Source organism: Coturnix japonica, chromosome 7, assembly GCF_054131305.1.
Source record: "Coturnix japonica strain WE chromosome 7, WE-NBRP24, whole genome shotgun sequence".
In the NCBI taxonomy this organism is placed as follows: Eukaryota; Metazoa; Chordata; class Aves; order Galliformes; family Phasianidae; genus Coturnix; species Coturnix japonica.
Window position 1 is genome coordinate 3,596,254 of NC_140669.1, and position 26,063 is coordinate 3,622,316.

Below are 26,063 nucleotides of genomic sequence, written 5' to 3' on the forward strand. Positions count from 1 at the left end.
ATGTTGCGGGTGCACTGGGTTCCTATGGAGAGAAAAAGGGCCTCAGAATTTGACTCAGATTTTTCATGCAGAAATTAGGGCAACAGATCTGTGAAGGGTCTGGAGCACAAGTTTATGGGGAGAGGCTGAGGGAGCTGGGATGGCTCAGTCTGGAGGAGGCTCAGGGGGGTGCTCATCACTCCCTACAGCTCCTGACGGGAGGCTGTGATAAGGTGGGTGTTGGCCTCTGCTCCCAGGTAACAGCAAAAAGACGAGAGGTGATGGCCTCAGGTTGCCCCGGAAAAAGATTAAGTTGGCTAATAGGAAGCATTTCTTCTCAAAGAGCTGTCCTGCAGTGGCAGAGCTGCCTGGGGGTGGGGGGTGGGGGGGCAGCATCCCTGGGGCTGGGGGTATTCAAGAACCCTGGGGATGTGGCTTTGAGAGACATGGGCAGTGGGCATTAGGGGGGCTGGGTTAGGGGATCCTTGGGATCTTTTCCAGCTTTAATGATTCCATGATTCTATGTTTCTGTGATTTGTAGAGCAATGGAAAGGGCCCAGGCAGGCTGGGAGCATGGCAGTAGCATCATGAAAACTGGCATTTTGCAGGACACATCCAGCATTCTGCTTCTGGCAGGTTTTGCTGTGAGCATGGCAGCACTGTGCGGAAGCTGTGCCTTGCATGAGCTGCAGGCTCTTAGGTCAGCTGGGGCTGGGGCTGTGTGGAGCCTCTTCTCATTTCTAAACCAATTGCAGACCAAGAACTGAGAAATTTCTGCAATCAGAAATGAGGAGAAAATAGACCTATTAGGTCCACTAATCTGTTACCCTTGCCAATGCAGTGTGTTCTCTCCAGAGACCTATCAAGTGCCTCATTCAGCACAGTTTTAGCTATTCAAGTGATGCTGCTTCTGCCATGCCCCGTGGGAGACTGCTAGGAACACTCTACAAGACAAAGGCATCTTTCCAGTTTCATTGCTCTACCCCCTCTCCCAGTGCTCACTCATCCTTGAACCTTGTTACTTGTGGCCACTGCGTTGCTCCTGCCTTCCAGTGCTTCTGGTGCCAGGCTGGAGCCTTTGACTGGCTCAGCAGGGTGTGATGGTTGAGCTTGTGGCAGCTCCTGATACTCAACACTTGCCTCCTGCTGCTGCCCACGGGTTGGTCCCTGCGAGTCAGACTCCCACACTTGGGTTCCAGGACCTCCAGCCCCCAGAACAGCCCCATGTCTGGGCTGGGCCCAGCACTGCCAGCAGCATTTCCCTGCTGGGAGATGATGCTTTTTTTCCTGGTTTAACTTACATTTTTATCACTGTTTACCTGGGAGCATATTCGGACACCCACAACCTCCTCTCCACACATACAGCCAGCACCAGAGAGCCTACAGGGGCTGTATGGTGAGGCTGTGGCCTCTGCAGCAAAGTGAGATTTGATGACAGCAGCGTCTATCTGGTGATAGATATCTATTTGGTGATAGCTGCTGCATGGGTCATGGGCTTTTGTTTCCCAAGAGGGAACAACGGGCAAAGAAGATTAGTATTTTGGAAAAATCCAACACATGTTAATATCGTGACCTGCACGGTTACTGTCAATAGAGATAGGCTGGTGATCTTTAAAAGGAGATTTTCTCAGGGTGAAGGACAAACATGACATTAGAGTCATCAAACTCCCCATCTGACAAGGACATATAAATTGTAAATGGTCAGGGGCACAGAGATCAGGCTGTCTTTCCTCCAGACGCTTCTCCATCAGCACAGGGACTGCCACCTCTCATCTGCACCTTGTGCCATGTGTTCCCAGGGAGAGGAACAATTAATTGCTGTGCCTTGGTGCCCAGCACTGTTGGCGAGTGGGAGTGCAGAGTGGGGCTGCAAGGGTGAGGATTTAGGGTCCAGTTCTGGGCTCTCTACACCTCAGGCACCCCACTGGCTCCAGTGAGCTCAGATGGCCCCAGCCCTCATCCCCAGTGGGGATGTGGTTCATCTAAAACCAGTGCCACACCAGCTTGGTGAGCATTAGGAAAGTGCTGCAAAGCACAGCTCCCACCGCACCACTGTACATCTGTGGGAACGTTGTGAGACTGAGAACTTTGTTAGATTGGGTCTATATAGGAATCTGATCAGATTGAGGAACCTCACTGGATTGGCTCTGTGTGTGAATCTCATTGGATTGGTACTGTATAGGAAAATCAGTGGATTTTTCCCATCTGAGCAAGAGCATGACTGAGATGAGGTTAGTCACTGAAGTGCAATTAAAAACGAGAAGGCAATCAGCATGCATGCAGAGCCTGGGATTGTGTGGAGGAAGGATGCTCATTCCCACTGTTCTGGTGAGGAGCTTCTGCCTGTGGGTGCAGCATCTTTTACGCAGCCACAAGGAATTCAGTGAAAGCCCAGGTGCTGTTCCTTGCAGGAAACCTTCAGATGTATCGCATTCAGCGAACAGCAGCGTTCCCAAGTACTGCTGCCAGAGTTTTGAAGTTCCCCTGCCTGTAAGTTAATGTGTTTGTCAGTGCTCACAGTTCTCAATCGCTATTTGTGGCACATGGCTATGACAATCACAGGGAATTCCTTACAGAGAGCAAAATATTCCTTAGTTTTGTAACCCGTTCATTCATGTGCTTGTTTGGACAGTCGCTTGCATTCAATTAAGAACATTTCAATTTACCTTTTAAGAATTTGTACTGGAATAACATAATGCAGATGCTCCCAGTATCCCTGAGCAACCAGCTGCAGCAGCCCTGGGTTAGATTTATGTGCACCGGATTAAATGACCCTTTCCTGAGCAGAAAGGAATCAGCTGAGCAGGAAACAAAGAGCAGAAGGAGAGAGCAAAACTTCTGTCACCTTCTGCTCTTGCTCTGCAAACTGCAGTGTGAGGTGCAGGGAGGCAGAGCGGAACGGCAGAGCGAGCAAAGTGCCCATGGCCAGCAGGGATGGGCCCTGAAATGAACAAAGCCATGCCCAGTGTCACCAGGAGGAAAATGTTGCCTCCATCCTCAGCATATGTAGGAATGTATGCATCTTGTGGTGGTGTGGATGTCCCCTCCATGTGTGTGTGTCCGTCTGTGCTTCATGGTGAATCACATCAGAGCGCGTTGCGGTGCACATTACCCAATCTGGCAACTTACCAATGCTATCCACATTTAATTAGTAGACGTTTCTTCTCCGTGTGCATATTTACTCCAATTCCTGTTCCTACGGCAACCCAGCAGCAGCGCAGCGCCTGGAGCAGCCTGGAAAGGCACAGCGAGAAGCGGCCACTGCATGTTCAGATGGTGCAGCAAAGCTGGCTTGGCCGGGGCAGCGCCACAAAGGCGGCTCAGAGCGGCTCCTGCTTCACAGAGCCCACTCAGAGTGTGCCCAGTTTGTGTTTATCTGTGGGCACTGCAGCACTCGGGCTGTGGGAGCGCTGAGCTCTCAGTAATTGGCTATCAGCTCAGGTAAGGGATTTATTTTTCCTCTAATAATTACATTTTCATTTTAAAATCCCTACCAAGGGAACATCTGGGCAATATTCACACCATTCCTATTTACAGACGCTCTCCTTGCTGATGCGGCTGCAGTTGTAAAGCACACAGAATATCTGAATTACCGAACGGCACCGCAGCTGCTCAGAGCAGAAAATACTCTTTGGAAGAGGACGCACATTGCCACTTCTGTTTGCATTCCTACCCGATTTCCTTACCCAGTGTGAGCGCTGCGTACACCGAGCAGGAGGCTGAGGAGAGTTCTGTCCTTCCCCTCTATTTTGGTTTATAAATGTCCCGTTTTTAGACTCACGGAGGAAAAGGAAAAATAAAATTTAAATAAGAAAAAAGACGATTTTTAAATTGCAGAGAAAACGGCCTCATTTCAATATGTTTTAATGCTTATAGTGTTCTGATTCTTTTGCATAGATGTCCATTGTAATCATCCTGGCAGCTTTGCTTTCAAACCTGTTGGTGCAACGTAACGTGAGAGCAGAGGGCTGTTCTACAGCAAACATACAAACAGTTAAAGTGAATGATCAGTGTGCTACAAGACCTCTGAAGCACCAGTTTTTACACGGACACCCCAGATGTGTTATGGACTTCAGAAATTAAAGTACGTGGATATTTCTGTGGGTGGATGTCTTAGGCTTTCTTAGGGGAAGTTCTCTCCAATCGGCATAATAAGGACAAAGGCATCAGGAAGGCTCTGAATTAGCGGGGCAGGGAAGGAAAGGAAACTCTGCCCACCTGACCTTTCAGCACCATTTGTTAACTCTGGGTTGCAAGCAACAAGTTTAGCGGGGAGCTCTGCAGGGAGTGGCTGCTTTGTGTTCAGACCTCCACTGCAGAAAATATCTTGGTGTCGGTCAGCTGCTTGGCAGACACCTGCGCCGGGCTGTCCTTGTGCTGGAGCTGAGCTTTTGTCTCCCTTCCACCAGCAGTCCTCTCTTTGTGTCAGAGCAAAGCCTGGGAATCGCACCACGCGTGACTCCTGCACGGCAGCACGCACCGAGCGCGGGAGTCGTCACACAAGCAGATGTGCCGCAGCCCTTTGGTAAGCAATCACTGTGAGGTAATTGGCTGCATTTATCCCTTAATGTCACCAGTCTACAGTCCAAAAATGACTACTTTTACAAAAATAACTTTCAGGTGCAAACAACAAATGCAAACACGCTCGGAAATCTTTTAACTCCTTTTTGCTGCAGAGCGGTGGGAGATGACAGATTGCATTTTTATGCATTATTACTTGCTTCCAACGCTGTCGTTTCCCTGCAAATATTAGCTGTCCCATGAATTAATTAATCCCCACAACCCGACAGCGATGCGCTTTGCTCCGTGGCCCCTGCCCTGAACCCGGCAATCCTGAGCTTCCTCCCGCACTTGTCTGGAGTGCGTTTTAATACCAAAGAACACAACAACTAAAATGCCATTCCCTGGTTTTATGAAAAAGCAATATCAGAGAGTAAATAGGGCAAATACCAACAAGGAGGGACACACGAGTTGAATCGAACAATAAAGTCAAATGATATCACTAAATGGAAGTGCAGCAGCAGTGGTGGGAGCTCTCTTCGTGAGCTTTCCAAAGCCTGCCTGTGAGGAGTGTGGGAGCACCTCGTCCTCCTTTGGAATTAGCAGCAGCAGCCAGGACTGGATTAAACCTCTTCAAATAACTCTCCAGGCAGAGAGAAAGCATAAAAGAGAGTGGGGAAAGAAAAAAAATCCCGGCGCATTCTTCTGCCATCAGTGATAAGCTTATGCCTGCAATAGACTTGCTAAATAATTAGAGTTAAATTGCCTCCTCTCCTACCACCACCTTTCTCAGCTTTTCACTTCAGAGTCGCAGCCTGATGGGGAGGAATCAGCAGAGGGAGGAATGAGGAGGAAGATGCAGGAGAGCCGTGCCCCACTGCTATGCTGTGGGCTGCACCACGGGCACACGGCCACGCGGGACACAGCCCACACCTGCACACGCGTGGCACAGCCCCGCACACGCGTGCACCCCCAACCCTGAGACAGAAGGCACTGAAAAAGGAATTGAGATTTGCAGATCTGATAATGAGCCAGTTAATGACATAAATGATACCTCAAGAACCTCACTAAACCATCCAGGTCCTACAATTTAATCTGTAATAAATACTCCTGCATCATTGCGAGATGGCTGCTCATAATGGCAAATGAAATATGCTGGTATGATAGGTACAATAAATCTGGATTTTCCTATGGTTCCCTCAGGCTAGAACAATATGTAACCAGAGTGCGCACTGTCAGGATGAGCAGATCTCAAAGCCATCATAAAATCTAAATGGGGACTAATTAGGAGGCCCTTCCCTTCTAGAGTTACTATTTCTATTGACATTTTCCATGCATGAGCCCCTCCATAACATCATAAGTCACCAAGATAAGAACTCCCTAGATTATAGGGAAAAAGCTTTAATGGAGAAGTTGAACTCAAAGGCGATGCATAAATTTTCCTTCTGATACCACGGCAAGTCTGTGTTCTCTACTTTCTTTACAAACTTTCCTCCCTGGGCCCGGCTGCGGCTCCGCCACCCCCACCACTGCGGCACTGCCCAGGGCTGGGGGATGTGTGCCTGTGGGGCTCCCCGGGCACCACTGGGGCCTCCATGCCCAGGACAGGAGCATCCAGAGCCCCGCGTGTGCCCAGCCCTGCATATGGAGTCCCAGAGTTGCAGGGCTGCTCCCAGCCCAGGCTGAGACATGCATACAAGCAGAGATTTATTGGCTGTTTACAGCAGGCTTTACATTTAATTTTCCCTTGTCACTTGCACACAAGTAATTGCCCTGGTGTGTACGTGCATATTCCTGTTTGCTGGAGGTGTGGGCACATGTCCTTGCTGCTGTCCTGATTAACGGCCTCAGGACCAGCCTCCAGCCGGAGGGTTTGGGAATCGTTCCACTGCTGCCATGCAAGGTGTGGTTGTGTTATTGGGCTGAACCACATGGTGCTGTGCCGGTTTGTCATGAAATGCCATGCTGTACCATGCCATGCCATGGTGTGCCGTGCCATGGAGTGTCATAAAGTGTCAGGTCATGCCATGCCATGCATTGCTCTGCCAAGAAGTGCTATCCTATGCCATCAAGTGCCATCCCATGCCATGCCAGCAAGAGCACAAGCCCACATGGACATATAATCATAGAATCACAGAATTACTCAGGTTGGAAAAGACCTCAAAGATCAAGTCCAACCACAGCCTAACCATAGTACCCTAACCCTAACAACCCTCTGCTAAATCCTGTCTCAGAGCAATATCTCACTGTAGACAGAGCAGCTGTTGCTACTTTTGAAATGGAAAGCACAGTCCGATGGCATAGTTGAAGGAGCTGCAGTTGCACAGAATCGTTGGCACAAACCATTGATAGCCATAATCATTAGAGTGAGCAAATCCACTAATTCAAACCAACTATACCTTTGGGATAAATGGATTCAAAACTCAAATTCTGGGTGCTGGCAGCTCTGGAAAGCCAATGAGGGCAGCGGGAGTTGGAGGTATGTTGGCCCATCCCAGCATCCCTGGGACTGGCAGCATTGGAGCATCAGCTGCCATACTCCCAGCTCCATACTCACACAGGGCTGCATGTGCTTTGGGTGTGCACTTCTTCAGGATGTCCATTGCTGTGAATTAGCAAGAAAATAGGAGAACGTGATCTGTGCCAAATATACCATCCACAACCTACTCTTCTGTAGCCTCAAAAAATACATCAGAAAATAATTCAGGGGAGTTCTTACAAATATTTTCCCCACTCATGCATAAAACAATTAAGCAAATGCTCTGAGGAAAAAATGCAGCCAAGTAAGTTGTGTGGTATAGAACGCACAGCACCATAGGCTCCTACCTATGGTGGCATTTATCTTTACTCCCAAGGGCAGCCCTAGCACTGTGAGCTACCACATTCCCCCCTGGGAGGATGCTGTCAGGAAGGCCCCACGGCCCCGTACCATGGCTGTGGTCTCTGCTTGCCCTGCCATTGTCAGAGCAGGCGCTGCCTGGCGCTCCCATTGTTCCCACGCAATGAGCTCAGCCTGCATGCAGCGGTGTTAAAACACAATTCCAATGGAGCTGCGACCTGGTGGGAGCGCTGGGCTCCCCGCGTGTGGCTGATATCGCTGAGCTTCGGATGCACATTATACTTTTGAAAATTACTGACGTGGGTAAACAAACATTTCCTCCAAAACAGCATTCCTGCAGGATGAGTCTAAATACCCTTTTCTCAACTTGGTGTTTACACAGAGTTATACAGGGGAAATGAGCCTTCAGAGAATTATTAGAGGGCAAACGAGAAGCGGCCAAGTTTATGAAAAAATAGCACAAAACTGCCTGAGAGGATCGAGATCTATATCCTAAAGTCAACTCCAGCTCCACTTCATTCTTTTAAAGGAAAATCACACGGGCTGAGATGCACTCTGTGTTTCCTACCAGGGCTTTGCGGAGGGGAGGAGTGGCTCTGCACCCCCCAGGAGCACAGAGGGGCCCCGCTGCCGTGTGCTGGGGCTGTGGGAGATGGATCTCGTGCTGGGCTCTGGTTCAGCTCCTGTTTATGGGGAAGTGGGGTTCAGCTGAAGCACAAGGAGCTGCTTAACGAGAATCTCCTAAGAGAAAATGTGCAGTGCAGCAGATGGGCACAGCACCATGTGAATAAATGAGTGTGAGAGGAGTGGCACAGGGTGGGCTGCAGCGGTGCCGGCCATGCCAGCAGCACCAGGAGGGAAGGCCAGCCCTGCATGGCGCTCCTTCACAGCACAGCCACTGCCGTGTGCTCATCTCAAGGTTCCCATCTGAGCACCTTAGGGACGCTCCTGAAAAGTGCTGCTGGTAATTGCATACAGTATTCCCATGGCAGAGCTGTTTATCCAAAGTTTTTCTGAGATACACTGAAATGAAGGTGTATAAATATCAAATATAAACACGCACTGAAGGGCCGAGAAGTCATGGAAATGGGAAATAAATATGTTTAGGTTTTAACACTACGTTAATTCTTGTCCAAGTGCTGTTGCATTTAAATGTACCTACGGTCATGCACTGAAAAAGGAGCCAGCAAGGAGCAGAACTCTCACATACCCAGTGTATCACTGGTACTGAGGTGGCTGCTTAGGCCCTTTATTTCAATAGTTGAGCCATCAGCTTGTGTTGTGCAGGTGAGGATGAGTGGGTTTGTTCACCAGAAAAAAGTAATTCAAAACCCAGCCAACCAATTAGGAAAACTTGCTCAGCACCACTCCTTCCATCTGGTTTGTGCTGGTTCTCCCAAGGCATTGGGGGTGGTGAGGTGTGACTGGGTGAGGGGGGCACAACACACAGCACAGGACTGCCTGGGACCATCCCCACAGCACCGGCATGGCCTCGCCAGGGAAGAATGATTTGTCAACAGGTAGAAATCAAAATGACCATTTAGCAGCACGGATTAGCTGGAGATGAGTACTTGTGGAAGCACAACAGCATCTAAACATGCCGTGCCTTGGCTACCATGGCATGGCGTGTCTCCTTTAGTCCTCATGTCCATCTATGTGTGCCCTTTAGTGCCTGTAAAGATTTAAAATTGGAAAGAGAAGAATTTTATCTCCTGTTGAGGACAATCCCATTTCACACGCACCAGATCTGCAATCCAGCGGGTGTAATTCAGGCGCTCAGGACACAGCCCTGCAGACATGGCCATATATCACCTCAGCATGGCTGCCATGCACCGCATCCCCTGCTCACACCTCCCCTCCAGCCTTCCCCAGGAGCAGTGAGCAGACGAACCAGTTGCACATCTGCACCGAGCAAGCCAAAGCATGAATCCTGAAGGCATGAGTGGAAACAAAGAGGTGAGTGCCTGCAGAGCCCCCAGCTCTGTGCACACAGTGCCTGCCCATTGCCCACCACAAGCGTTGGGCTGCAGTGGGGGCTGTGGAGCTTCATGCTGCTGCTGCCCCAGAGAAGGCCAGCAGAGACCCTGCTGGTGTGCATCGCTGTTGGTAACAAGGGGGGGAATGGGTGTTGCTTAGCAATGTGCTACGGCACGCTCCAGTCCTGAGGAATGGGCAAGGCGCTGTCAGAAACCCAGCACTATTATTAGTATTATTGCAAGAGCACCCAGATGCATGCAGCGCTTTGCAGACAAAAGTAATTGATGGTCCTTCAGCCTGTGGAGCTGCAGTGGCACTGGATGCTGCCCCAGGGAGCAGTGGACATGGGCTGTGGAGCAGAGCAGTGCAGTGTGGCCCCTTTTGGCCCTCTGCACCCACTGATTGCTGTGGGAAGATTTCTTTCTCTGGTTCAAGCTGAGCATATGAAAATGAGGAGTGCTGCCAAACTTCACCTTGCATCTCTGTCCCAAGCTGCTGAAGCTGCAGTGCAGCCACTGGTGCATGGTGTTGCTCTGAGCCGGTCAGTGTGCACCGGATTGCTTTGTTACTGGGTCAGCTGTCACATCCATAGGAGCAGTGACACATTCTGAAGGACTCCCTAACACCTGTTGTATGTGTGGGGAGGAGTATCCTGCAGGCTGCCCATGCTCTGCAAACCATGCTAGCTGCTTGCTGCAGAGGACGGATTTTTAATTCTCATGTGGAAGTTCTGATATACACACGGACACCTTGCTTCCAAAGGCAGACACACACAGCTGCTGTTGCACTGGAGCAGCCCTGGCAGTGGATCATCGTGCTGCCTTGAGCATCTCTGGCACTGGGACCCAAAGAGAACACAAGCACTTGATCCAGCACACATTTCAGATAACAGAAAGCTTCTTACAGCTTTTAATGAGTTCTGTGTGCTCATTTGTGAAACGACTGAGATTTCTGTCCAGCTCTTTAATATCAGCCTGCAAAAACACCCCAAAGCCCTGCCCCTGCACAGCAGCTCCCCAGACAAAGATTTAATCTTTTATCTTGTTTGTGTTTTCCCTTTGCTCCGACGGGTTTTTATTTTCTAACTTGGCCATCTCAGCACAACGTTTTGGAGGCACCTGGCAGAGCATAAAGCATCAGCTGCAGGCAGGCCGTGGCTTCCAGGAGGTCAGACGGAGCAGTGCAGGGCAGTCCTCCCCACTGTGGTCCAGCAGTGCCCACCCCCAGCTGGAGCCGCCACAGCGGGGCTGTGCTGTGCAGGGGAGCTCCGAGCCGATTGTTTTAATACCAGAGCGACACCAAAGGGGGTCAAGTAAATAAATATGCATGCCTCACTAGTTCAAAATAATAAAATTCCAATGTGTGCAAGCCTGCTTGTTGAACATATGTTTGCGGCACGGCTAAGCCATCTGGCTCAATGTCAAGCATTTACACCAACTGCAGTCTTACACTACCTGACAGCAGAAAAGCTTTATTCCCCTGGTGTTTGGGCACAAATGGAGAAATATTATTGAAATGATTATCTGCATCAAGACTCAGATTTGGTTTGACATTTAGCTGGCTCTGTTTAATCCAAAGGGTTGTCTGAATGAATAAAGAGAAGGGTTCCTCCAGAAGATGCTGCGAGCGGCCGGGAAGAGCCAAATGATTAATGAGAGCTGGAGCCGGGCGCACCCTGCCCACCTCCACCCGCATCGGGAATGAGGACGCACTGCAGCCTGGTGGGATGCACACAGCCACGGTTCTGGACTGAAGGGACAGCCGTGCTCCTCCCAGGGAAGGAGAGCTCTGCATCCCAGCTAAATCCATCTGCTAGAAGCCCCAGGGTGCATCCCAGCATCAGAGCTGGTGCTGCAGGAGAGGAGAGAGCCCTGAGCCATCCCGGTGCCATGCAGAGGACCCATTGCAGGTCTGCAGTGGGTCCATCCCAGCTCCTTTGTAGAAAGGTGTCCTGTGACACAGGAACAAGGGAAGAGACAAGAGTGTGAAGTTTGGAGCAAGTTAATTAAAAGGGAGCGGGAGCAGGATTTGTTTGAACTCACAGGGCTCGCACTGACAAAGACAAATCTATCCGAGGAACCATGCGTGCTACCTCTGAAAATAAAATGGGATGGAGCTGCAGAGCATGGGGTGATGAGCAGCGTTACGGCCCAGAGAGCCGCTCTGCCTGGGAGTGCTGAGCAAAGAGCCCCTCCCCATTCCCCCCCTGGGAATGCACTGTACCATTTTTTCTCCTTTTTCTTTACATTTCCACTTCCGATCGCTGATTTGGATTTAAAATTAATTTGGTGATTTGAGTTTAATAAGAATGTTAGACATGATTTCCTTCTCACTCTTACTTTTAATTAACTTTTTAATTGAGATTTAAATGAATTCTAATGAACAGAATTGGTCGCCTGATGGATTTGTTGCAGCGGCGTGGTGAGGGATCAGCATGCTGGCAGCGGCGTGATGCATCGCGCTGTGATGTCAAACAGCCACAGGTTAATTTTTTGGCAGAGGTTACTCAATGTCAGCTGAAAACAATCATTTATTTTGGATTTATTAGGAAACAGTCCCTCAGAAGCGCACGGCCCGTGGCTCTTAAGCACATTGTGTTATGCACGGCCACCTCTGCCAGCCCTCAGCGGGACAGCGATGTGGTGGGGGAAGGTTCTCGGCAGTGGCTTTGGCTGCTGGTATTGCCCATGGATATTGGGACCCCCAACCCACTGTCCTGAACATGGGGTTCTGGTTCAGATGGGATGACACCATTGTGGCTTTCTGAAATAAATCCTTGTGAAAACCCCTTGGTTCTCCTGTTGAGAAAACTGAGCAGATGAAGGCACACACTGTGACACAGTGATTTCTCACGGCACAAATGGCCCATTTTCACAGAATCCCAGAATGGCCAGGGCTGAAAAGCATCACAAAGCTCATCCAGTTCTAACCCCCTGCTGTGTTCAGGGTCACCAACCAGCAGCCCAGGCTGCCCAGAGCCACATCCAGCCTGGCCTTGAATGCCTGCAGGGATGGGGCATCCACAGCCTCCTTGGGCAACCTGTGAACAGTGCGTCAGCACCCTCTGAGTTTTCCCCCGTTGTAACCCAGACAGCGGAAACGAACATTTCTGAAAGAAAATGACCAATGTGTGATTAATTGCAAGCTCACAGAATCTGTGGCTTCAAGAGTAAATCAGCTGCTAAGAAGTGCTAACTTGCTAAAACATAAACTAATTTTAGTCTCCAGATATTAAAATATAATCCATCTTCCTCCTCCGTGGGGAAGCTAATTACAAACCGTGACTGGCAGAAGGGGAATAGAATCATAGCACCACCCCACAGTGCCCACTGAGCCACATCCCTTCGTGTTGGCAAAGCTGGGGAAGCTCCACCAAGAGCTGGGACAGCCCCTCTGCTCATCCCATGCACAATGACAGCCTGAGCCCCACGGCCCCTCTGCTCTATGGCCGTGCCTTGGAGCCGTGAGAGCCTGGCTCACGGGGCTCGTCCTTCTTCCCACAGCAGGTGTAAATCAGCAGCACTGGGCCTCCGCTGGTGTAACTGCAAAGCTATTGAGAAATTACTGCCGTCAGAGCATAAAGCAGGATGTATGGAAAAGGAGAATGGGGACGGTGTGAGAAAATGGGATGGGAGAGAGAAATATTACCTGCAGTGTCCCACACGGTCTGAAATATAGGGTGCTACCAAACTGAAAGAATGCAGCTTACGAGTTTCATTCTGCGGACTGTACGTAATTTGTGGGAAATGACACTCAAAGTCTTGCCCTTTTTCCCACACTCAGCAGGTGAGGGGCATCCCTGGGAGGCACCCAAAGACCTGCACTAACTGCAAGGGTTGGCATCCCTGTGTGCCACCTCCCTGTGCCAATACTCAAGCCTCCTGCAGCAGCACCTCACACCTCGTGGTACCCAGGGAGAACAAAGCAACGTGTTGAGGTGGAGGTGAGGGCTGCTGGTGCCCCTTAATGTCCCTCATCCAGAAATAGCAGCTTTTTTTACTCAAATGTAAGACAATGAAATCCATCATTTGCCGCAATATGTCCCGTTTGGGGTGTTACATACACCACGAACTCAAGATTAAGGACAGAGCCTTTCTCAAGCGCAAATTAATTTTGTTTTCAACTTCCTAGGCTTCTGTTAACACCTTCTCTGTAATCAGTACAGTATCTTTCAGTTAATTAGTTCTGGAGAAGAATTAGCAGTGTGAGCGCTGGTGGGGCCTCCCCCTTCCATTCAGCAGACCGAGTGGCGTCTGATGCAGATAAAAAGGACCACTGGAGGCTTCTTTAGTGAGAGAGATGTTAGATATCGCTCAGACACCTCTTCACAGCGTTTATCCCTCCTCCAGCCCCGCCAGCAGGGAGGCTCACATTGACTGCACGAGGCACACATCCTAATAGCAGCTCCCTCCATCACTGCCCAGCTCCTGGCACGGTGCTGCACCGCTCTGCCCAGTCACAGCAAACAGCCACAGGGCACTGCTGAGAAGCACAGAAAGCAGAGCCCATTTCCAACATTTCTGTGAAGCCCAATCTCCCAGTTCAGGTCTTTTCCAGTCGTTCTATTTGAAAGCTGTCTGCAGGTGTCCAGCAGTGCAGTACAGTGTGTTTGATGCACGATGCTGAAGAAGGACCAGCAAAGCCTCCTATGGAACTGAGCTGAATGCTGGGTCTATACAGAAATGGGCTGAAATGTCTGAAACAAATCCTGCATGCTGTTGTGCTGCTGCGAAGGGCTGTGTGCTGGCAGTGCCTGAGGTCCCATACCTAGACCCAGCCCCAGCTGCCACTTCAGCAGCTGAAGGATTGGCCCTGAGTAAGTGATGTCTGCAGATCCTATCTGACCCTCCACGTGTTTGTGTACATCAGCATATTCTAGAGTACAAGGACTGTCTCCACTGAACTTCCACAACATCTCTTTGACTCACTGTCAAGATCAATAGTGTCAGAGATCAATCAGCAGTACATACATTTCCCTTCCGAGAGCAAATCATAGGACGACAAGTGTCCTGCTCTGAGCAGCATCCATCAGCAGAGCACAGCACTCAGCACTCCCTGCACCTGCCATCCCAGTGCAGCCAAAGCTGGGTTCAGCACAGACTGGTCTCAATGGAAATCAGCTGTGTGAAATAACAAATTGTGCTTTCCTTCTTTTATTTATTTATTTATTTTACTATAAACTCCAGCTGTAGCAGTACTTGATTTGTCTCTTGCTGGAGAGCTGTGTTTATCAGCGTGATTGTGGATGCCCCATCCCTGCAGGCATTCAAGGCCAGGCTGGATGTGGCTCTGGGCAGCCTGGGCTGCTGGTTGGTGACCCTGCACACAGCAGGGGGTTGGAGCTGGATGAGCACTGTGGGCCTTTGCAACCCAGGCCATTCTGAGATTCTGTGATTACTCTCAACTTCCCTTGTTTGCATGGAAGGTTCTTTCAACACCTGCAGTGTTGAATTGTGAGGGCTAATGCAATTCAGTTCCCAGGTGCCAAAGGTCCAACAGCACTTTGTGCCCTTGCTCTGGCAGTGTGTGAGCAGAGTAGTCCAGAGCCGGGGGTGCTGTGACAGCTGGGCTGCTCCCTGCAGCAGCACTCAGTGCTATGACTGTGCCTCTGATGTTCACCTCTGTGCAACCGCAGCCACAGCGTCCTGTGCTGCGAGTTCAGAAGATGATTTTTTTAGCATACTTTTCTGCCAAGGCACGAGAGCTAAAAACTGAGCAATGCCAGGAGAAGGGAGCCTGGAGATGAGCAGCATCCAGAGCAATAGGATTTATCTTCAACAAACAAACAAACAAACAAGCAAACAGAAAAACATCCCCATACCATTATTGAAAAAGAATATGAGGAAGGCATCCGATGTTCCCTTCAGCAGCACAGAAAGTGATGGCTGCCTCGGGGTGAGCTCAGCCTGCCCTGGTGGCGCAGGGTTCCTCACCAGGAGGGTTTTCTCCTGCACACATCACTTTTTCCCCCTCCTCCTTCCCTCTAAATGCTGCTCCATAACTACTTACATGATATCATCTGCCAGGGTCTTTCGAATTTCTGCCCTGCGCTATAGACAAAGAATTCTTCTCAATTAATGTGTTTTGAGAGGTTCCTGTCACAGGAACGTAATTAACTCTTTGCTGGCCTGGCTAATTTCTGCATTTTAAAAAGTAGCCTGATAATGACAAAAGTGGAGCACTCAATCCACAGGATAGCCATTAACTGCACTCAGTTATTGCGTGGTCTCAATTCAGACCACAATTACTGTCAGAGGATTGCGCTGGAAGCGGCTTCTTGTACGCAAACAAGAACGCTATTCATTAAAGGCCACTTCCAATAAAATACAATCTATATTTTTAATGAATATTTGAGAAGGAAAATACAATCTTGGGTTCAGAAACCCGCAATACAGTTATTATTCTTTTAATAACAGACTTCCTCAGGTACAGCCGCTGACATGCCGACGAGGAGCAGAAATGAGATGGTTGTCGGGAGAGCTTTGGCTACAGAAATGAGAAGCGGCACGCGGAGCCCTAAGCCGCTCTCAATAAGGTTTTCCTGAGCCTCCCCCTGCCCAGCGCTGCCTCCCCCCGTGTCCTCATTGCCGTCCCCAGGCAGGGATCCTATCCACAAAGCTCCGTGCCCGGCGGAGCAGCACAGAGCACTGTGGGTTCTGCGGATGTCACAGCAAAGCCCCGCAAAGCCCCGCAGCACCGCCCGGCCCCGGGCAGGGCTCGGAAACGGGTGCCAGCAAAGGGCTCTGCCATCCCTCTTGGTTTCTCCGTTTACAACAATAACAACAGTAATAATAACAATAACGATGATGTATATTTTCCCTACGAAGCACAAACGCTGCCCTAAGGCTGAAAGCCGAACAGCACTCGGTGTAGGAGCGGAGATGCGTGCGGCCCTTTGCTACGGAGGGGGCTCCGCTTCGGGCCCCGCGTGTGGCATCGCACGGCCCCGGAGCGAAGCTCCGCTAGCGAGCACTGAGCTCAGCCGGAGCTGCAGCCCGACAGGCCGCTTCTGCACGGCAACATTGCCCTCTTTTGGCAAAGCGGAGTGCGGAGCGGGGCGGCCCGGAGAGCCGAGCCCAGAGCAGCACCGCACGGCCCCGCACCGACCAGGAGCAGTCGATGACCCGCAGACGGGGAGCAGCCGGAGCTCCCGCAGGCGGCACCCTGTGCCCCATCGGTGCGATGCCGCCTCTCCAGGTGCTGCACAAAAGTTTCGCTGCGGAGTGGTAGAAGTGTCCTGCAAGGCCCCCTCCAGCCCCACAGGCGGACCCACACGTCCAGGAGTGCTTGCAGTGGTGTGGGATCATCCCCAATGGTATCAGCCCTGCGAACGCTGCGTTGGTTATGGAGTTCTTCAAAGAGTAAATGTGGGGAAAGGTTTTGGGACAGCAGCTATCTGTGATGGATTTACTGAGAGGCCAGATCTTCTCTTTGGGTAAAGAGGTTCTCAGCTCAGGCATGGGCTGCTTCAAATGGACACCGGTCTGGAGGCAATCACTGAGTGGTAAAGGGAAGCAGAAGAGATCCCTTCACAGAGGGCTAAGAGTTTTGTACTCGTATTTCTCAATAATGTGTTCTCTGTGCACTTTTCCGTTGTGCTTTATAGAGCGCAGCCAGAAATCAGCACTCGGCCACAGCATCACTCACTGCATTTTCTCCTCAGGTGTACAGAAACATGGATGTAAGCAATACAACATTGCCACATAACAAAATATTGACTCTTTTTGATATCTGAGGTTGGATACACTGCAAAGGGATACAATACTTGCTTTTCTTTAGCACGGTCTGCTCTTCCTAAACCACAGGTGCTCTGTACAGTGTCATCCCCCAGTTGCTGCTCTGGGCTCAGCAATACCACCATGGCATTTTCCTCCTCGATATCAAAACTATGTTTAGTTAGGATCTTACGAATGAAAACCTTAATGATCATGAGAAAGAAAACTACAAGTCTCATTGTTGGTGTTAAATCCTGACAGGGCTATTTAACTTAACAGCCCCACAAAAGCTGGTCCATCAGAGGGCCCCCTTGCCCCCCTCCCTAGTGGGGTAAACATGGTTTGTGACGTTGAAAAAGAACTCCACGGCACGGGAATAATCAGAATGTACTGTGGGATCCCATTTTCTGCCATTTGCTTTTGGATATCAATCAAAAGTAAAGCTCAGGGGACACAATTTAACCTTGGGAAGAAGGAGAATCAGCCACGTCATGCAGACTGCTTTGGGAAGGGAAAGCTGGGGGATCTGTGGCTCACACCGACTCACGCTGTTCGTCACCCTCCCTAACACGATGAAAGGATTTTGATTTTCAGTACGATGTACTTTGCATGTTGCTCGTATCAGATCAATGGGCTGCTTCCCTCCTCGTTTTTCCTGCAGCCGATCTAAAAGGCTTTCTGAAAGAAAACTGAACTCACACAGACAAAGACTGATTCTTCATCCGCCTGACATGTCACGCCAACAAATGGCTTTTTGTGCACTCTGTCAGTGTCTTAATCAGAGTGTCACGCCAGCCCGCAGCACCTCCACAGCTCAGAAACCTCTCCCAACACTTAATCCTTCAACTTGTATACGTTGTACAGACATCCAGATGAGGGCCGATAATACGGGAGATTTACATGTTTCTGTCATCACTGAGATTTGTCACACATCATAACGGGGCCAGGCAGCACAGCGGGCTCAGCAAGGGAAGGAGCCCTGTCTGCTCAGCTGGGAGCATTTGCTCCGCATCACAGAATCTCAGAATGGCCTGGGCTGAAAAGCATCACAAAGCTCACCTGGTTCCAACCCCCTGCTGTATGCAGGGTCACCAACCAGCAGCCCAGGCTGCCCAGAGCCTCATCCAGCCTGGCCTTGAATGCCTGCAGGGATGGGGCATCCACAACCTCCTTGGGCAACCTGTGAACAGTGTGATGGTGACTTTTGCTCATCACCAGTAGGGTCCCACCTGATGGGTCTCATCTAATGGGTCCCACCTGATGGCCAGGAGGCTGATATGTGAGGATGGATTGCGCCCAGCTGCGTTCCTCACCCATGTGTCACCTGCCCTGGCCTGAGCTGCTGTGCCCAATTCTGCAGTTTCTTTAAAACCTAGAAGTAATTTGAAGGCAATGACAGCAGTAACTGCAGCCCTGAGAGCAGCACATCTGGGACTCCTCAGAACTTTTAACAAGGCAAATGCTGAGAGGATCCCCAAACCAAGCTCTTATTTCCTCTTCCAGGACTCCACCAAAGCAGCAGTCGTGGTCCTGCTTGCTCCGGCTGTGCGGTGAGTGCCCCCAGCACCTTCCAGCACTTTGCACATCATTGTCTCCCGAAATGCACACATGGCCAGCTCTGTGCATTGCACACAATGCTGGAATCGGGCTGCTCTTTGTCTGACATCCAGTTTGCCTGGCATCTGACATTAGCATTGCTAAGCACCGGATTGCTAAGTACTTACCAATTCAGATATTGTACCACCACATCATTCATCCCGTCCAGCAGCCAGAAAGCAGAAAGGGAAAGCCAAGAGAGGTAAAGGCTTCCCAGCCAATGGGACGTGCCTTGAGAAATCACATATGCTAATTGCATGGCTTTGGGAAGTGGGGTGACAAGGAGAGAGTGCTCTGTGCAGGGTGAGATACAGAGTGGTGCTGCCCGGGGAGTGCAGGGCTCAGCTGACCACCAGGGACAGTACCAGAGTGCCACACACTGCCCTGCCCCATGGCCATCCCTCTTGCCCACATCCCCAGCCCTGTCCCCAGGTGGTGCCAACAAGATACTGGGCTCCAGGCTCAGCCTTGGTGCTGGGCTCCGGCAGCGCTGGGTGTGATAATGAGCTGTAATTCATGGCAGGATAAAGAGTAGCATCCACTCTGTGCCACGGAATGCTTCCCTATAATCACTGCAACACATATTTTAAAGTGCATTATGCAATACATAAAAAATAATGATTTTGAGACAAATTAAGCCATAACAGCCTCAAATCAGTTTGCCTACACAGTTAATATGTTGATTAATGTCCTGTTAGGACTGAGACACTCATTTTTATCTCATTATTCAACTCAGTGTTTTCCCATAGCTATTGAATAAAAATGTAATTATTGCTCTAAATTATGTTATTATTAACTTTCACATGGTGTTTCTTGATAAACAGCGGCACAAATAGAGGACTTCTGCTGGTGGGGAGAGAGGAATAGAAGTACTCCAACAAATGGAACGGGTTGCCTGCATTACTTTGGGTGTTAGCATCACAAAAAACCATGCAAGCAAAAAGTGGGCAGAGCTTTAAAAGCACACTGGCACAGTGCAGGAATTGGTGCTCCAGATGCCCGTGTGATGGGCAGTGCTGCACATCTGGGTTTGTTCAGCTGGAGGGCAATGGGTGTCCCAGCCCTGCGCTCATCCCGTAGGCCAGTTGTGTTCTGTTCACCTGCTGAAACTGCAGCTTTAGAAATGCATCACTGCTATTCAGAACCAGCAGCTGTCAACACTGGGGGCAACATCAGCCCCAGCTCTGACAGCACTTACCAAAGTGAGGAGGTAAAACTTTGAAAGTAAAACAGAAGAAAACTTTTCAGCTCGTGAACTTCGATTCCAGGTTTTTGGTTACCTAGAAACTATTTTTTTCCCAACATTTCTGCTGTTTAATTAAATAAAACAACACGTAGGAGGAACAAACAGAAACTGAAAGCATCAGCCCTGGTTGTCTTCGTCTCTCTGAGCAGATTTGGAATGATGGAGCACACAGGGACAGCAGGTTCAGCCCACCGGGATGATCCACACCTGGATGCTCACTTGGGGCACCATGAAAAAGGGAAAATAAAGTGATATTCCTACAGATGAAGCATCTCCCCATGGCTGAGCACCCACCCTGTCCCAGCACCCCCAGCTGTCCCACTGCCTGCCCCACACTGCTGGGTTTGAACTTGCTGCTCCACACAGCACTGCTGTGGGTGCGCCGCCGCCTAGAGAGGTGCAGGGATGCTTAGCTTGATTGAGAAAGGTTAATTACATGTGAAATGAGACTGGGATTCAGACTGTGTTTGCTCTAGATTTTGTGTAATGTTATATCAACATTGGGATTCTCTGTTATTCTATTAACAAAATCAACTCATTTTGTTTGGTTTCATTTTACTGTTGTTTTAATCCCGCTGAACATTTATACTGTTATTTAATTTTACTAAACATGTGTGGATAGTAAAATACCTACAGAATTAAACTACCCAAGGATATTAAAGTGATCCGGTTCTCATCGAGATTTGATCTGCTAATTAGCCACACCAATTTTATGGATCATTGCAGCGCACTTAAAATGTATTGTTATATGTTCATAATCTTTTCTTAATGAGCTTTTATTGAGAGCAGAGGCCGGCCTCGGCACACTGCTCTACTGAAGGGGTTTTCTAGCCCGTGTGCCTGCACGTGGTTAATGGCAGAGTGCTGTGGGCAGGGCAGGAGGTGCAGGAATGTCCCTGGTGTGTGGTGCTCACATTCAGGGCAGGAGGTGCAGCAGCAGCCCCTGCAGGATGGCAGTTTCCCGGGGACTTCTTGGTGCTGATGATGTCAGATCACAAGTGGGGCAATGTGGCACCTGTGCTCTGTACATCCTGCTCTGGGAACTTCTCCAGAACTGCTCGTGCTCATTCAGTACATCAGTGCTGACATTTGCTGGATGTAAAGGGGTGGCTGAGGTTTGCAGGATTGCTGGCCGTGCTTCGATGGATGGGTAGCCATGCTCTGAGGGTCACGGATCTGCACACTGTGCTTCGGGCCCTTCTCTGTGCTCAGGTTCATCAGCCTCCAGAATGAAAAACTGAAGGCAGATTTACGCTTTCTGGCCACCAAATATCATTTTGCACCTACACGTGCGTGAATGAAAGTTCTGAGGATGCCAAAGGTTGGCTGTCCCTCACACAGGAGGGATGAGTGCAGTGTTGGGCCACCAATGAAACCCAGCATGGCCCAGCAGCACTGTCAGCTCTAGGTATTCCCCAGGCTACATCAAGTGAATCAAATGGCATTATTGAGGGAAAAAAGGCCACGAGGACCCCTTGGACCATGAGGTTTCAGCACTTGCCAGGTGTCCCACTGCCAGCGTTGGTTCTGACCCCGCAGAAGGAGTGGATGGATGTGACCTGGGCACTTTTCCATGCCCGGCAAAGCCCTGCCAGGACGGTGGCAACGCTGGGGCACGGGGCAGGTCATGGTGTAAGTGCCCAGGGATGGAGCTGGTAGTGAAGGAGGGAGCTGCAGATCACGGAGCGCTGTTTGGCACCGGCTCATGTAACGATTCGAGGTCACTACCTGCGGCAATGAGGACGCAGCTTACAACGCGCGGCCTCAGCCCTCAACAGCGTGCGCGTAGGGATAATGAACTTAAAACAATTGCAATTAACAGGCAGAGACAAAGGATTAAAATTAAAGCTGAATGGTGTGCCGCGTGCCGCTCGCTTGTAGAACAGCGCTAAGCCGACGTAATCCATTTGAATTGCGGGCGGTGGCGGCGGAGCCGTGCGGCAACGGAGGGTCGGGTTCGGCTCCTGGGGACGAGCGATACATCCACCTGTGCCAGCCCTTCCCAATGCGATAAAGCCGCCGAAGTGACTGCAGAAGTCGGCCCGGCAGCGGGGCATCCCCGGGGAGCGGGTGTCAAAGTTGTCCATCAGATGGCTGAAAGGGAAGAAGGGGAGAGGCACTCCGCGCTATTGTGCCACAGTTGTCATTGACTGATCAGGCCTTTTAAGCGAGCTTTCACAGTCAATGAAACCACCTGAATAGATGAAAGCCAGACAGCTCCTGACAAACAAGGGGCTGTGGAATATTCATTGTGCATCTGCGAGGGAAAGATTAATGTATTAGAAATTAAAATGGGGCCGGGACGTATGATCTTGCTCTAACACTTGGCCAGACCTGTGTCACCCGTTGCCGGTGCCTGAAGTCGACAGACAATCCTGCCAAGGTAACGGGAATCATTAAGCATCCTGCTATTGTGCGCGGTGAATAATAAAACTTTCCCCTATTCTTTGCCCGGAGCTGACAATGAATAATTCTGGAGCTATTTGCAATGTTAACAGCACCTATCTTGCCCATCCATTCCTTTACGATAAGGATGAAAATATGCATTTCAACAGTCTGTACAGATACTGATTCACAGGCATTTCAAAGGACACCTGTCACTCAAGTGAAGGACCTGTCAGTCTCCACTGTGTGACGGTGCCAGGAAAATGGCGAAAAAGATTATCTGTACTTTATTTCTTTTTTCCTCAGATTATAACACTGTTACATTTGCCATCAACTGACAAGTGATTTACACTCGCAACTGTAATGTGTTTAAACTAGAAAAAGCTATTCTCTTAGGCAGCCCTTATTCTTTCAAGGTTTACAACTGTATGAAATATACTATCGCAAATGTGATCTAGACCATACAGGATGCCATTATGTGAGATATTAGAGGCATTTAATCTGTTTGTTAACACAAAGGTGACATTGATAAAGTCGGATCTTTGGTGTCAGGATCAAGATGGATAAACTCTCGTCTAAAAACCACGGGGTCAGCTGCAGTTCTGGGGGTGCAAGCCCTGGGCTCCCCTGGATCTTGGCAGCTCCAGACCTCACCCTGCAACAGCCGGCAGCAGGGCCAGCTCACACAGCCAGCATGGTGATCCCATGGGGTGCACATGGCAGGGCCAGCCAAGAGGGACAGCAAGTGGCAGTGCCACAGTGCTGCCTGGGAGACAACCCGGAATGTCTCCTATCTCAGCTGACTTCCAGAAATGGGGGTGGGCAGTGAGCCAGCCACTGATCATAGAACCACAGAGCCATGGAACCACACAATGTCTTACGTTGGAAGGGACGTTAAACATCATAGAACTGTGGAGCACTTGGATTGGAATGGACCTCAGAGATCATAGAACCATAGAATGGTTGGGTTGGGAGGGACCTCTAAGAGCATTCATGTCTAATCTGCTACTGTGGTCAGGGTTACCAAGCTCTGTATCAGGCACTAGATCAGGCTGCTCAGGGCCCCATCCAACCTGATTTGAACACCTCCAGGGATGGAGATTCACAGCTTCCTTGCAGGAGTTGTGCTTGGGATATTGTTCAGAAGTGAAAATGAGCTCACTGCTCCTTTTCTGTCTCTTCAGTCATGCACCCAACTACACAGTCACTGTGGTTAAAGTCAGTTGATGTCTGAATTTCACCCACCCGTGGCCTCTGCCTCCAGAGCCACAACAGAGAGGCAAAACCTCCCAGGTCACCTCAGCGATAAGTGGAGGGATGTCCATAAGGCCGGTGCCCCACAGCTGCTGGCTGTGGATGCTAAATAGAAGAGCTACAGCCCTGACACACACACAGACACAAGCAGTTATGTGTCCTAGAAGCCCCTCCCCACACTTTGCCATTCATCTGGTTTGCATCCACCTGAGCCCGTGGTCCTGGCCAGGTGCTGCTGGGACAGAGGCCTCTGCCATGCAGCCCAGCTGCTGCTCTGCATTGGGTTCTCCTTGCAAAAGCAAAAAAACCAAAACACGAAAACCCCCAAACCACTCTGTTCACATTTATCTTAAATATTTTCCACATTATTTGTTTCCAGCTTTTCCTTGACAATCTTCCTATTGTGGCTTTTAAGCAGACTCTGCAAGCAAAGGGGCTCCTCAGCATGAATGTTCACTTTCTTCTCCAGTCCAGTAGGCAGAAATACCGCAACGTGACTCAGAGCTTCTGTGACTACGTTTGAGTTCTTTCCATGTCAGAAACAATTTTAGCTCCAGAAGAACAAACGCTGATGTGTTGGGTGCCCATCGTGTGGGTCGGGGCTGTGCACAGCTCCCATGGACCTGCAGCACCAAGAGGTGCCCAGCAGTGATGGGCATCATCCCTGCTGCCACCACTGTTTGGAAGAGGATACAGCGTGTGCAGCGGTTTGCAGTGGGCTGTTCCGTGTGCAGGGAACACTTGTTTCTGCACAGCTGAGTGAGGCAGAGGGGAGCAGGTAAGGTGCTGCCAGGCAGTGGAAGCAAGGAGCCAGCTGCATGTTTCTCACAGCACGTTGGCCCTCAGCCTTGCAGCCTGCCTGCAGGAAAGCCTGTGTTGAAACCAGAGCACATTTCTGCATGCTGCAGGGATGCTATCTCAGGGTCGTGGTTGCAGGGATGGTAAATGGCACCTTAGCATTTCATATTTATTCCCTCCCAATGACTCCCACATAAAATTTGCACAGTAGAAAAGTCACAACCAAAGTTTTATGACTACGAATGCTGCAATGACCCCGTACCTGAAGAATCGTGCGGTGATCTTTTTGCTTTGCGCATTGTCAGCAGTAAAGATTTGAGAATCTGGACCCAGCAATTTCATTGCTAATTCATGAGCAAAGGAAATGCAATTTGCTCTCTTCTATTGCATCCAGATCCGGAGTGAGACCAACAGGAATTCTTTCTTCCTGTTTGCATCTCCTTGTGCTGCTGGATTCTTGTCTTCATCGATAGGTGCACACCCACAGGGAGCAGAGAGACTGCAGCACATACATACCCTCATGGCTCCATTCAGGCTTTGTTATGGGTTCTCTCAACCTGGTTATGGGATTCATTCATATTGACACTTCACAGAATCACAGAATCAGAGAATGACAGAGTCACAGCATGGTTGGGTTGGAAGGGACTTTAAGGATCACAAAACTCCAACCCCCCACCGCAGGCAGGGCCACCAACCTCCACATTGATACCAGCCCAGGCTGCCCAGGGCCCCATCCAACCTGGCCTTGAACACCTCCAGGGATGGACGGGGGCATCCACAGCCTCTCTGGGCAGCTGTTCCAGCACCTCACCACTCTCTCTGTAAAGAACTTAAATGCTTCTCCCTTCCTGTCTGCTGATACATGTGGTTTCCTGCCTCGGAGCCAAGGGGACCCAAGCAGTTTGGGCTCCATACCTGTGCCATCCGCTGTGCCATGGGACATGTCAGAGGTGCAGCCATGGTTCCCACCAAGGCCACTGGCAAGCAGTGATGGGTGGGACCAGAGTTTTTTCCTTACATAAAATCCTCATGATGCCAAAATGTCATTCTCCCGATGTTCCATTGCCTGATTTTCTTGAGCAGAGGTGGGTTGTGAAAGGTTTCCTTTCAAGGTGCAGTGCTTTCAAAGCAGCTCATTTTCATCCAATGCTGTGGATGAATTTTCTGTTGGAAGTGGCATTTTGAAACAAAGCACTTTGTTACCTTTGAAGAGTTTTCTATTCACTGAGAGTCATAACAGCTACAGGCTGCACTGCTGCGCTCCTCTCAATGTGCTTGTTGTCTGCCACAGTCAAAATCATAGGAACATAGAATCATAGAATGACCTGGGTTAGAAAGAACCACAATGACCATCTAGTTTCAACCCCCTTGCTATGGGCAGGGTCATCAAACACAAGTCCAGGCTGCCCAGAGGCACATCCAGCCTGGATGAGCCTGCATGCGCCAGCCCAGTGTAAATAACGAGGGCTGGGTGCTGCTGGGCAGCAGATGGGGCAGTGCCTGTGTGTTCGTGATGCAACTCCAGCTGAGTGTGACCCCCAGCACGGCTCAGGCTGGGGAGGACCCTCTCTGGAAGTGGCCCCACAGTGGTCACTGCAGCAGTGCCACCACTTTGCCAAGGCACCAGCAACAAAAGGCTGCGTTGTTGGGCTGCCCTTCCAAAAAGCAGCATAGAATTGATCTCATTATGCAACAGAAGCAAAAGGAAGAGGCTCTGAGTCAGGTCGGAGTGGTGCCAATGGGTACAAATAGAGCAGATTCTGTTCCAGGGCAG

At 50.1% G+C, this 26,063-nt stretch overlaps 1 long non-coding RNA gene across 1 annotated transcript; it reads left to right on the plus strand.

The window, feature by feature from the left end:
- The first annotated feature begins 481 nt into the window (after positions 1-481).
- LOC146760049 (uncharacterized) lies at positions 482-5,939 on the plus strand. The gene is made up of 2 exons (XR_014948179.1): positions 482-3,420; positions 3,517-5,939. It is a non-coding gene; the product is annotated as an uncharacterized LOC146760049 (long non-coding RNA).
- Positions 5,940-26,063: the final 20,124 nt, after the last annotated feature.